This window comes from Chamaea fasciata, unplaced genomic scaffold (assembly GCF_029207755.1).
Source record: "Chamaea fasciata isolate MVZ Bird 193981 ecotype frontalis unplaced genomic scaffold, bChaFas1.0.hap1 SCAF_5, whole genome shotgun sequence".
Lineage (NCBI taxonomy): Eukaryota > Metazoa > Chordata > Aves > Passeriformes > Sylviidae > Chamaea > Chamaea fasciata.
Window position 1 is genome coordinate 63,974,509 of NW_027094090.1, and position 12,372 is coordinate 63,986,880.

The 12,372-nt window shown below is 49.8% G+C and overlaps 1 long non-coding RNA gene across 1 annotated transcript in view; it reads right to left on the reverse strand.

Annotated features, from left to right (window-relative positions):
- The window catches only part of LOC136289854 (uncharacterized), a 48,912-nt gene extending 36,984 nt beyond the window's left edge, over positions 1-11,928 (reverse strand). Inside the window, exon 1 of the long non-coding RNA XR_010720882.1 lies at positions 11,896-11,928. This is a non-coding gene — a long non-coding RNA (uncharacterized lncRNA). The remainder of the gene's footprint in view (positions 1-11,895) is intronic.
- Positions 11,929-12,372: the final 444 nt, after the last annotated feature.

The window sequence follows — 12,372 nt, forward strand, 5'->3', positions numbered from 1 at the left end:
CTCAAGGTAACCGAGTAAGGAGAGAGCTGTCCCTGTAGCTAGGAATATGGAGAGGCTCCTGCAGCTGCAGCTATACCTGACTTTCAGCTCCCCAGCCAGAATCACCCATAGCTGTGGTTGGAGGAAGAAATTTTATGCAGGAATTGCAGTCAGCACAGCTCAAATTCATGCTTCTGGAGCCAAAGCAACATGTTTTAGCTGCTCTGTTATTGCTTCTATCAGAAGGCTAAACCTTCAGCCAGATCCCACTTCCAGGGGAACTTCCAGACTGGGTTCCAATGCATGGAGCTTGTCCACTTGGAGTATGTCATGGAGCAGTGGGACTCGAGTAAGAAGAAAACCCCAAAGACATTTCTTTATTTCTTTAGCCAATTCTGCAGATCACTACTTCCCTCCCAAACATCCTACCTAGAGCTCTACTTGTTTTTTCTGAGGCTGATTTAAATTACTCAACTCCACCAACTGAAATGCAAACAACTGGTCTCCATTTTAGGCTTTGCTTTTGCCCTATATCCCACTTTGTACCTATTCCCTCTGGGGGACAAAACTAGCACACAGGAGTCACTTGTGAAAATATGCATACCTTCTCTGAAGGCTTCATGGGCTCCCAGTAAGACCCAGTTTCACCCAGGAATAGAAACATACAGTTTTGCCATGAAATGAAATCTTAACACTTAAACACCATCTGGTTTTTTCTTTCTCAACTGCAGTCCTGAATCTGGGATATCCCCAAACTTTACTCAAACCTATGCACTGAAGGTCTCACCTCTAAGCTCCATTTTGAACACTTTGTCTCTTAGTTTTCTTCTGAAATCAGCCTTTCACTTTACACATAAGTGTCCCATACCCGATCCCTCCTCTGATGTTTTCTCCACGGCATACAAGACAACAGACTAGGAAAGTCTGACTCTCTGATCCACTGCGTAGCAGCAGTCACAACCCACAGTGCAGGTCTCCAGGAGGCAGGATTTCCCAGATTTTTTTCCCTACAGAGAAGCCCTGCTCATGGCTTAGACAGTATAGGTGACCTTTTCAGTGCTGGCAATCACAACCAGAAAAAATAGCCCTCTGTGCTAATATTTAAATGTACAGCATGAAAAGCACGGAACCAGCCTCAGAACCTGCTTTGGGCTCTCCCCTGTGCAGCACCACAGCATTGCTACTCCCAGTTCTTCCCTCACACTGAGGTCTTTCCCTCCAGCCCTGCATCCTTCTCTGCCCTGCAGCCCTGCCAGCTTTTCAGGCCCCGCCAGGCATACGGAGAGTGAGGCCCTGATTATCATTCAAGCTGGATTCTCATTAGGCTGAAATGCCCCTCCAGGAGATCCATTACCAGTCCATAAGGTTAACTTAATCCAGCCAGTCTTGTGTAGTCTCTGCCCAAATTCCCTATTACATTAAGAATCTTGAGTCTTAATTAGCATGTGAGGCAGAGGTGGCATTATTAATGGAGATAATATGAAGCATTAAGAATAAACAGGCCAGGCTGTCTCTCCCCCACCATGCATGCAAATCCTCTTCTGTGCAGAAACAGTGTGAGCTTCCCCCATGAGCAGCACACGTAGGGGATGGGGGTGCCCCAGACCAAAGACAAACCCTGAAGCATATGGCCAGGCTGCTGCAGGAGAATGATGGGGAGGAAATGAGATCCCAGAGTGACCCTTCTGCCTGGGAGATGAGGGGCTGATAATGGGAACACCACAGTGTGGCAAGTCCTGTGTGGCAAATCCTTGCACCAGGAAGGAGCAGTCATGCCCTTGGCTAATCCAGCCATCCCATCTTTCTGGGAGGCTTGGCAAAGCAAGGCCAGGGTTATGTGACTCTCTGCTGCCTTACAGGTTCAATAATTCACGATGCCATGTGCATGCACACAGGATAACATGATCGGTGTATGGGCTTGAACACCACGTGTAAGGAGGAGGTGTCTGTCTGAGGGGGAAAAGGCTGTAGGAACCAGCTGCAGCTGTGCAAAATGCTCCTCATGAGTCTCCTTTCTGATCACTGAGCTGCAGTACACTGAGAATACAGGACAGAGGGGCTTCAGCTGAAGGAGAGAAGCAGTCATTTGGAGGACCAGAGAACAAATGATGGGGATTCCAGCTTGGTGCAGATTGACCCTGTGGTGGGGAAGGGACAGGTCACTTTTCAGACAGGCTGGTGACTGGCCTCACAGGTGGCTGCTCAAAACAGCTTGGTCATTAGAGGTGAAGGGGCAGTGTGGGGCAGACCCTCTCCCAGGCCAGGCAGAGCCAGCACGGGTTACAGTAGAGGAGGGGAGGACTGGTACTGCCAGCAGCAGCAAGGGGCTGGAGCAGCAAAGGGTCAGGGATGCACTGAGTTTAGCCAGGAGAAATTGCAAGCCTGACATTTTCTCCTAATACAAGCACTTGCAAAATCATAAGGCAAAACAGGGGAGGAGAGAAGCAGAAGCAGCTAAGCCAAGGAAGCAGAGCCTAATGACAGGACCTCTGGACTGCTAATTTGCTTCTGGCAGCACCCAGCAAGATGGAGGCAAAGACAGAAGCATGTCTCAGGGACCCATAACTGCAGGGAATAGCTTCATGGCTTGTCCCTGTTCCAGCATGGCTCCATTGTGCTCAGTGTGTCCCTCCAGGCTTTGCAGAAGGGTTTGCACTGAGAGCAATGATCCCTGAAGCACAGAGTGATATCCCTGTGCCTTGGCCCTGGAGCACTCGGCCAGTGCTAAGTAGCCTTGCTTAGCAAGGAGCAGTGCCTCAGGCTGGGCTGCTCTCTCCCAGGGCTGCACTCAGCATCAGCCCAGCTGCCTTCCATGCCCAGAGGTGCAGCAGACAACAGCAGAGGCCCTGAGCAGAGCCCAGCTCTTCCACTTTCCAGCACAGCAAGTTCCCACTCCCCCAGGCCCACCAGCCAGCCCCTGCCAAATCCATTTGTCCAATCTTGCGCTTTCTACTAATCCTGTTGAGCTATCCTTTAAGTTGCTCTGAGGCAGAGATAGAAAAATACAAAGATGCCTTAAGAAGCTTCCCCTGACCTTGCTCAATTCAAGATAAAGGGCTTTGATTTAAAAAATTACAGTGGGGGTCTGTCACTGATCTATTGCATGGATTAAAGGGAGACAAACAGAGACACAGGCTGCAGCTAGTGCTAGGTGAGCTGACAAAGTGACAACCAGCACCGGAGAGGAGACAAAACAAAAGAAAGGACAGAAAGTGAGAGGGGAGGAAGAAAAAAATAACTTCTCCCTTGCCATCTCTGTACTTGATTATTGGTAGAAAAGCTTTGTGCATTCATGATGTTATACAGCATGTCCCACCACCCTTCTTGGTCTATATGGAACAGCGAGGCAGCTACACTCTCCGTGGTGTGACCAGGCTGGGGACAGGGTGCTGTGACTGGAGAGGAGCTCCTTGACCTGTCAGAAGCATCCAGTGGGGTACCTAACTGAAATCCCAAGGCAAAATGCCTGCTAAAGGGATTGTTAACTCTGTCTCTCCTTACGATGTTGTTCAGACCTTTCTTCCTCCACCCCTTGACCCTTCCTTCACACCAGACCTCTCAGCTCATCTCATTCCCTTCCTGACTGTGCTGTCTCTCACTCTCCCTGCTGCTTGTCCTGGCCCACATCACATCTGACAGCATCTAAACAGACTTCCCACCACCCACCTCGGTTGCTACAGCCCTTGACTCAAAGGTTACTCAGAACAATTTTCCTCTGTAGGAAATGTCATAATATCATAAGGACTAGTGAGGGCACCTTCTTCTTTTCCTGTACCCTCCAACATTTGTTGCACCCCACAAGGGCCCTTTAGTCCCTGGCATGAGCCTGTTTCCTCCCCCTGAACCATTTGAAGATCACTCACAAGATGGATGATGTTTAATTTTCATTTTTCATTTACAGGTATGTTAACCAGAAAAGAAAGCTTAAAGAAGGTGTACACCTCTCAAAAAAAAAAAAAAGCTGGAATACTGATAGCAATGGATGAGGAGAAGACTAAAGTACTCAACAACTTTTTTTGCCTCAGTCTTCAATGGCAGCATTTCTTCCCACATCTCTTGAGTGGATGGACAGCTGGATGGGGGCTTGGAGAGCAAAGTGCTTCCCACTCTAAGTTCAAGAGCACCTGAGGAACCTGAACATACATAAGTCTATGGGCCCTGACAAATTGCATCCCAGAGTCCTGAGGGAATTGTCGGATGTAGTTGTCAAGCCACTCTCCATGATATTAAAAAAGTCATGATAGTTAAATGAAGTTCCAGGTGACTGGGAGAAGGGAACCACTGTACCCATCTTTAAAAAGGGTAGAAAGGAGAACCCTGGGAACTACCAACCTGTCAGCCTCACTTCTGTGCCTGGGAAGATCATGGAAGATCCCTTTTCTATTTTTCAGTCCTCCTCAGAGCCTGCCCAATTCTGTCTTGATGACCAAGGGCACCTTCAACTGGTTTCAGGATTTTTGCCCAGCTTCTTCAGCTCCTCCTGTATCGTGTGTGGATGTGTGGGCACTGCAGCTGACTCAAACATTTTCACCTGAGTGGGACCTGGTTCAGCTCATCACTGTGATGTCACATCCCACCCAGCAATGCCCCCTGTCCTGTTGCTAAAAGCTACACCACTGCAGCCAAGAAGGAGGCAGCTGACAGATGCAGAGAGATGAAAGATGAAGGGATACTGGAAAAGAGACAACAAAGACCATAAAATAAGATGGATCTATAAAATCACAGATGACAGAGGAAGGGGAGAGGAAAGAGGTGTTAACAGCCTCTTCCCGCTCAAAAATCAAAGATCAGGAAATTAAACCAGAAAGTTACAGGTTCAAGACAAACTGCATGTTTATGCTGAACAACTTCCTACTGTGAGATTCTGAAGATGCTAAAACTCTACCTAACCTCAAAAATTGGCGGGACAAATTCAGGGAAGAAACAAATCCAGTGAGAACTATAAAGTGCACAAGAGATCTTCCAGCATTAGGTCCTTCAAATATGCATCACTTGAGGCTGAAAGGGTGTTCAGAGGAAGTGCCGCTACACAGTTGTCCTGCCTGTTTGCTATTGCCTCTTTCAGCTGCAGCTGGAGATACTGCACTGGAAGGATCACAGACCTGGCTTGGTAAGGTCCTTTTTGTATTCCTATGGCTTTCCATAGCCAGGCTGACCCAGAAGTCATGGGCAAGAGTAGCTCTGGGTAACAGTATCATTTTGGTACATTAGATCATTTTGGAGATGTATGGACAAGGCAGCAAACAACAGAGCTCATTCCAAGAGAGGTATTTTTTTCTTCCCTGACCAAAAGTTGGAAGGTCAGGTGTCATTTAAACCAGTCATTCCAGTACAGATCCTTGCTGGGAATAACTTCTCTGCTTGAATTGTAGCTCCCTCAATGCCTATTTCCAGACTTATTCTAAGACCAAATCCCCTTTCCCTGTTGACAAACACAGAACCCTTTAAACAGATCATCTGTAACAGGTCCAACTCCCTTGAACTCCCTTCCATTTCCCTGACCTATCACACTATTCATGGCAGGCTCTCCACACTAATCCTTTTATTATTATCTCACTCAATTTTCCTGGCCTATGACTGCAATGAGGAAAAAAAGGAGGGGTATTAATCCTTCTGACCTTGTTGTCCCAATTCTGGGCCATCTGTGACTAGGAATTCAGAGGAGGGAAGTCTGATCCTCCTGACCCCGCTATCAACCCCTTGCTTTGGGAGGTTCAGTTTTTACTGTCCTATAAAGACGTTGTGGAAAAACCCCTTTTCACTTACAGTCTCTTCCTACAAGATTGCTTCCTAGACTACCTTTCCAGCCAGAGAGGGTGGAGGGAATAATGTCCTCCACCTCCATCAAACTCTGTTTACTTATTCCTCCTGTATCACCTCTCTGCTCCCTCAACAGCAGTGTCTGTGAGTTCTTCCCAGCCATGAGACAGGGAATCAATAAAAGGTGAAAGACAATCAAACATCTCTCAAAATTTCCCTGGCAATGCTGCATATAAAGAGGCCTTGCAGCTCACTCCACTTCCACCACTGGTTGAGTGTAGCCTGTTCCCTCCACCCCTTTCCACCACTACATTTCCTTGCTGCCAGCAGTTGCATCTCCACGAACCTGCTACACTACTTCATATAGAGTTTGAGCACTCACAACAGGAAGCTTGCATGTATTCTCAAGAGACAAATATTCTCCTCTTTACTCAGCTTCATCCACACCTCTGACTTTGCCCATTTTTTGCCACTTTAAACAATCTCCTCCTTTCCTTGGTGTTTACAGTCCTCAATACACACAAACTGTTACATATCATAGTTTAGTCAAGCTCTACATATTTTGTTCTTTTAATCTCTCCTTGTAAGTATGCACCTTCAGGCCTTTCATAATTTTTATTGCTCTTCTCCAATTTATCACCTTCCTTCAGCTAGCACAGCACCCAGGTTTGCATGCTAGGTTTTCCAGACTGATCTTCCTAAGGCCTTGGAGGTAACATGAATTCCATCTCCCTTGGGCTTCAAAGTTTCCTGGGTGTACTTGAGTTTCTGGATGTCAGGAAAGCTGTCTCACTTCATACATGCGGCACCAGGTAATACAGCTCAAGGCTGTCTCTCCAGGGAGAGGAAGAAGGAGGTTCATGAGGGGTGGGGAGATGAAGACACATGGAACAGGTGGGACAGATGTCCTGCAGCTGAACAAGGGACATGACTACGAACCCTTACATACTCACACACCCTGAGAAGAGACATCAAGTCCTGGATATGAAAAAGGTGCATATGCACACACACATAAACATACACGTGTTCACTCCACAAATAAACCCCCAGTGACCTGCATCACACAGGAGTGCACACAGGAACACATACACAGGGATAGTGCCATGAGGCAGGAATGACACACATGTACATGAAGACTTTGGGCATGCACATGTAACCTGTGCACACAAGAGAACAGGACAAAGTCTAGCAGAAAATGGAAAATAGTGCTCTCCCTCCTCACAAACATACATGTTCTCATGCATAAACCAATGCTCCCAGAGGAAAGACAGCAGCTCATGGAGTCCTTATAGTAGCCTAAAAATACACAGGCAGCTCTGACCCATCTGGTCTGCAGATTGAGCCCATGAGCCACGGAAAGGATGAAGACAAACATATGACACCTTGCCTTAAGGCAACTGGTAACACATACATCATACTGAGACAGAGTCTTCATATCTACAGACCCTTCCATAATGATTACATTATCACCAAAGCTATTCAGAAGTGAGCTGAAAGCTAAGGACCACAGAGGGGAAGAAGGGGACTCTCTGCAGGGCAGTTCTGGCAGAGCTAGGGATCCCTCCTACTTTGTGACCCCCTCCCTGAGTCATGTTACAGATGATCCTTCCTCACAAGGATGTATTTGCTCCATCTCACTGCTATCAGACATCCAAAGAAGTGACAAGCATCCACAGTTTCCTGCAAACAGTCTTTCCCCTACATCTTATCGAAACCAGACAGGTATTGACATTTTGTGATTATCAATATATAGAGAAGAACATGAATTCTTGGCCCCCAGACACAGCTTCTCACTTCTGTGAAATTCATACTGCACCATGAGCTCCCCAGAGCATCACCTGGAATGAAATTCTGTGCTAAAGGGCTGAAAAGCTGGAGATGCACTCCCCAGGGTGACTGCAGACAGGAAAGAACAGCCCCAGCACATCAGTCAGGTCAGCACAGAATGGGCTTAATCTTCAGCAGCAGAACAGACTCACCTGTGGGGTTTTGATCCCATGCCTATCTCCATGGCATCTGATGCTATGCCATAGCACACCATGTAGCCACTGAGACTCCCCACACTGGTGATGCCTGGGGACCTTTAAAGACTCCGTGCAAGTGGCAGCATCTAGGGACAAAGCTCATCCAGTCATTCACCTCAACCTGACTTCTGGTAGCTTGTTTCCCACTTCTTAAAATGCCGTGGAAAGAATGACAGCTGCCCTTCCCTCCTTCTGTACCTCAGCTGGTCAGCTGGAACTGGGTTTCCTCTTGGCTTATGAATGTTCAGAAAATGAGGTCATTTCTCCTCAGTGACAGAAAATTATTTGGTGAGGAAAGCAGTTCATTTCAGGCAATGGCTATGTACCCCTGAGCTACCCAGGAGACCCTTAAAGAGGAGGTCAGGGCAAAGCAAGGCACGAAACCAACACCAGCTGGGGAGCACAGGAAAGTCGGGGCACAAATGCAGTGCTGCTAAAGTGAGGCTGTAACTGCTGCCAGACGACTCACCACTGAAGCAAACACAACAGCAGTCCCACAGTCATTGTCACCTCCAAAGTGTCAAGCTTGACTCATCTGGGGATTTAAATACAGCACTCATCTGGTTCGTAGCTTTGAGAAACTCAAGCTGACCCAGCAGAGAGAAAGGGCTGGAGGTGGGTCACAGCCCCTTGGTCTGCTCCCTGAGTTTTGCATTCTCCCCTTCGAGACCATAGAAGGGATTTCAGTGCCCGCTACCCTAGCAAAAGAGGTGGCTCCCATGCATTCAGCTTGCCTCCCCTTCAGTAGCTCACTCCACGTCCTCCCTCACCCTCTTCCCAAATGCAAAGACACTGGGGGACACAGAACTCCTCCTTTGGAACTGCTCAAGCACCTGCTTGTAACTCCAGTCTGGGCAATCCTCACCAGCAGAACTTGCAGAGCTACCAGGCAAACTCCAGCCTTCCCCATAGCTGCCAGCAGCCTGGGATGCCTCACCGCTCAGGAAAGATCTGCTCCTCCATGAAGGAGAAAAGAAAAACTGCCTCTATTCCCAGGAAAGGGGATGTTTGCTGGAACATATTTGCTCTGCACCTAAGCTTCTCCTGTCCTACACTGATGTGCAGGCATGGGCAAGGGCTGCAAGTGTTTTTTGGGACATCACATCCCTTTACCAGAGCAAGGTGGCCCTCATGAGCTCACAAGAGTGTGAGGACAGAGCTGTTGCCTGCATGTCCTCTGCCCTCCCTCACACTAAATAAAAGAAACAACTTAGCCCAGGTCCATACTTACAGGGACCAAGGGAAAAAACCACAGTATTTAGGATGAAGGAGAGAGCAGCCAGGTCTTTCTCCTTCCGCAAATGTGCTGATATTTTCTGACACAGCTGATAAGAGCACTGAGAGGTTTCAACAGGCCCTGATATGACCAGTAGCTTTCTTCCAGGTGGGCAGAGCTTTTCACCACTCTTCAACAGGGTTAGATGAGGCAGCTGCACTCTGCCTGGAGCTGCATCTGGCTTCTGACATGACTCAGGTAAGAACAACTATCGCGGACATCATTGTAGCTATGCTTCCCTCCCTTCTGCCTTCCCTGCAATTTTTACCTTTCCAGTTTTAACCACAAGCTGTCCCCCAGCAAAACCTACACCTCCCTGTGCCCCCCTTTCCCAAATGGCCTCTCTACCCTCCAAGTGGTTTCTGCTCCACAGCGTAGCATTGCAACAGTGCAGCAGATCAGACAGCTTATTCCCAGATACCCACTTTGCCTGGAGCTGGGGGAAGAGCGGGAAAGGCCATGCATCCACAGTTCTTCCCTTGGTATCGTAGTTTTTGATGGGGGAAAAGCAATGAAGGCACTTTGCTTCATGCTGACAAATCTGCATGCTTGTGCATTGAATGCCCTGAAAGCCAATCACCCCCCAAGGAAAATAATGGGGTGAGGAGGGTGGCAGATGGGGAAGGGGTTGGGGGTGGGGGAAAGGTTGGTAGCTTGGGGAAATCAATGGGATTAAAGTGTCTGCCTCTCACGCCTGGCACTGCATCGGCACCCTTCCACTCCCTGCAGCTTCCTCACTGCTGCTGGTACGGTCTGCACAGAGCGGGGAGGCGAGAGGGGGGCTGTATTTAAATGTATTAATAATGCATGTTCTATGCAAACGAAGCTTCCTTTGAATATTACATTAGCGATGCTGTCAGGCTGCGCTTCTTGGGACCCAGGAGTGACGGGATGTGTGGGGACCAGGAAAGAGGGTGTGGGGAGGTAGGGCTGACCAGAAATTCCCTCATACCCCAGCACAGTCTCCTTTCTCCCCCTCCACCCCAGCTCCCCCACATTACACACACACTCTCTCCCTCCCACCTCTCTGTGCATGACAAATTCCTTGGCTCACAGCATGCAATGCAGCCAGGCTCCCCAGTCCCCAGGCCCCCTCCAGTGGCATGGTCCCCCCCCCTCCACTCCCTACATAATCTTTAACCCCCCTCCAATCTCAGCAATCCTCTCCCTGCTCCACAGCTCGGTTTATAGCTCTGTACCTCCAGAGTAGGGAGGAGGATCCTGCTCTGCAGCCTTTAGGGGGAAGGAAGGGGAGCAGGTCCTAAGTCTGGCCTGCACATGTGCACCCCTTTTGTTTGCACCCACCGCACTCGTGTGAGCCCAGAGTGGGTGCCAAAGGACGGCCGGCTGTGCCGGATGTATTTGCCTGCAGCACAGGAGCGATGCTCTCCCTCCCCATCACAGACACCCCCTTCCGTGGGCGCTGGAGAGGCTGTTTTGTGTTTATGCACAGCCAGCCCGGCTCTGTGCACACTCAGACGCGGGACACGCACGCGTGTGCTGCATGCACGCATGCAGGGCTGGGGCACACCAGCACACACACGCGAGAGGGCATTACGCACAGCAGCTCCCGAATATGCTGCCTCCTGCAGTATTAGCTGATTTATGCTGCCTTTCCCCAGCCATATCCAAGCTCTGAAATGGGAACAGCGGCAGCTGTGCACTCCTGCCTGTCCTGGGATGAGAATAGGATGCGCCTGTTCGTCTCTCTCCCCCACCCCCACCCCTCCTCCTTCCCCCTCCTTTTGCTCCCATTCATTCATTCAGCTTCTCCTCCCCCCCATCCCATGCCCCAAAGCAGGAAGATCCTTATGCATAAAAATGTGGGCATGCTTTCTCTGGTGGAATAAACGGGCATGCAGACACCCTGCAGGCAATACATATACACTTACATATGCATTCGAGTAGCTGTCCTGGGCCCCTACATAAATACCCGGCTCCCACCACCACCACAAACACATTCGCACGCCCGACAGACACCACGCAATGACTTTTCTGCAGCCAGCCAGTCTCCGAGCAGAGCAGTGTAAGGAGAGAGGAGAGATTTACTCCCCTGCATGCAAACCAGGCAAATATTCACACACCACAAAACGGACAGACACACAGACACAGACAAACCAGTGTCCGCAGAGGCTCTCCGACAAAGTTTGCAGAGAGACAGGGAGCAGGGGGCTGAGGGACAAGACTGGCTCCTTCTCTGTCCCATAACTGCAGGCAATACACAGAGAGGTTTGCCTGTGTGTACATGCACATGCATGTATGTGTGGGGGTATGTACATATACACCTATAGCTACACCCATACATGGATTCACACATGAACACACACATGGGTATATATATACAGATATAGATACATGTACATATACATATATCACCTCCTTTTGCAAGGTCTGAATAGATGCAGATGGGTCAAACCCAGCTGTGTGCAGCAAGCCCTGAACCTATTCAGCATCCCGATCCTAAGCAGAGCACACACGCGCACACACACACATACACACACACACACAGTGAAAGCGAGACCCGTTTCCAAGCCTCTCTCCCTTCCTCCCATCACCCCATGTAGGCATAATCTCCCTACACACTCTCATACCCCCTGGGCCACTTCCCCATCTCCGCTGCACTCACCCCTCGCCTTCATCCTCAGATCAGAGGCATCCAACCCCCAGGGAGTGCGTGCACAAGCTGGAGGAAAAGGGTAATCCATGCATCCTGCCCTTCTCCCCCTCTTCCAATCTCAGCTGCTTCTCCGAGAGGCAACACGAACAGCAGCCGGGAGCCGAGGACACGCGAGGCAGCAGCACAAGTACTGCACACAGAAACGTGTCACACACACACAGACACGCACACACACGTACCTGCGTCTGGAGGGGTGACTGCTCCCGGCTTCCATACGGGGCATGACAGAGACGAAGCAACTTGCAGCCCTGCAGATGTGGTTGTGTGGGGAGGTATCCCCCACTTGTGTCACCCCTTGGAGCTGTACCGTTCCTTGCCCCGCAGCTGTCTCATTCCCGGCCGCACCTAGGCAGCACTCCCAGCCATGCACACGCGCGAGCACGACAGGCGGGGATGGAGCAGCAGTCCAGGGAGGGCACGCACAGCCGGAGGATTTGCTGCCTTCGCCGCATCCGCATCACTGGGGGAAGAAGGCAGAAAGGGCTGTATTGGCATTTAAAACGCAAGTGATTAATTCGCCACAGGCTCGGCTGATAGGGCTCTGGGACCAGAGCCGGCGGCACTGCTTCTCCCAGCTGGGAAGGCTCTGACAGGCAAAGGACCCTCTCCCATGGAGCCAGTTCCGAGCTCTCCTCGCCTGCACAGCCACTGCTCCG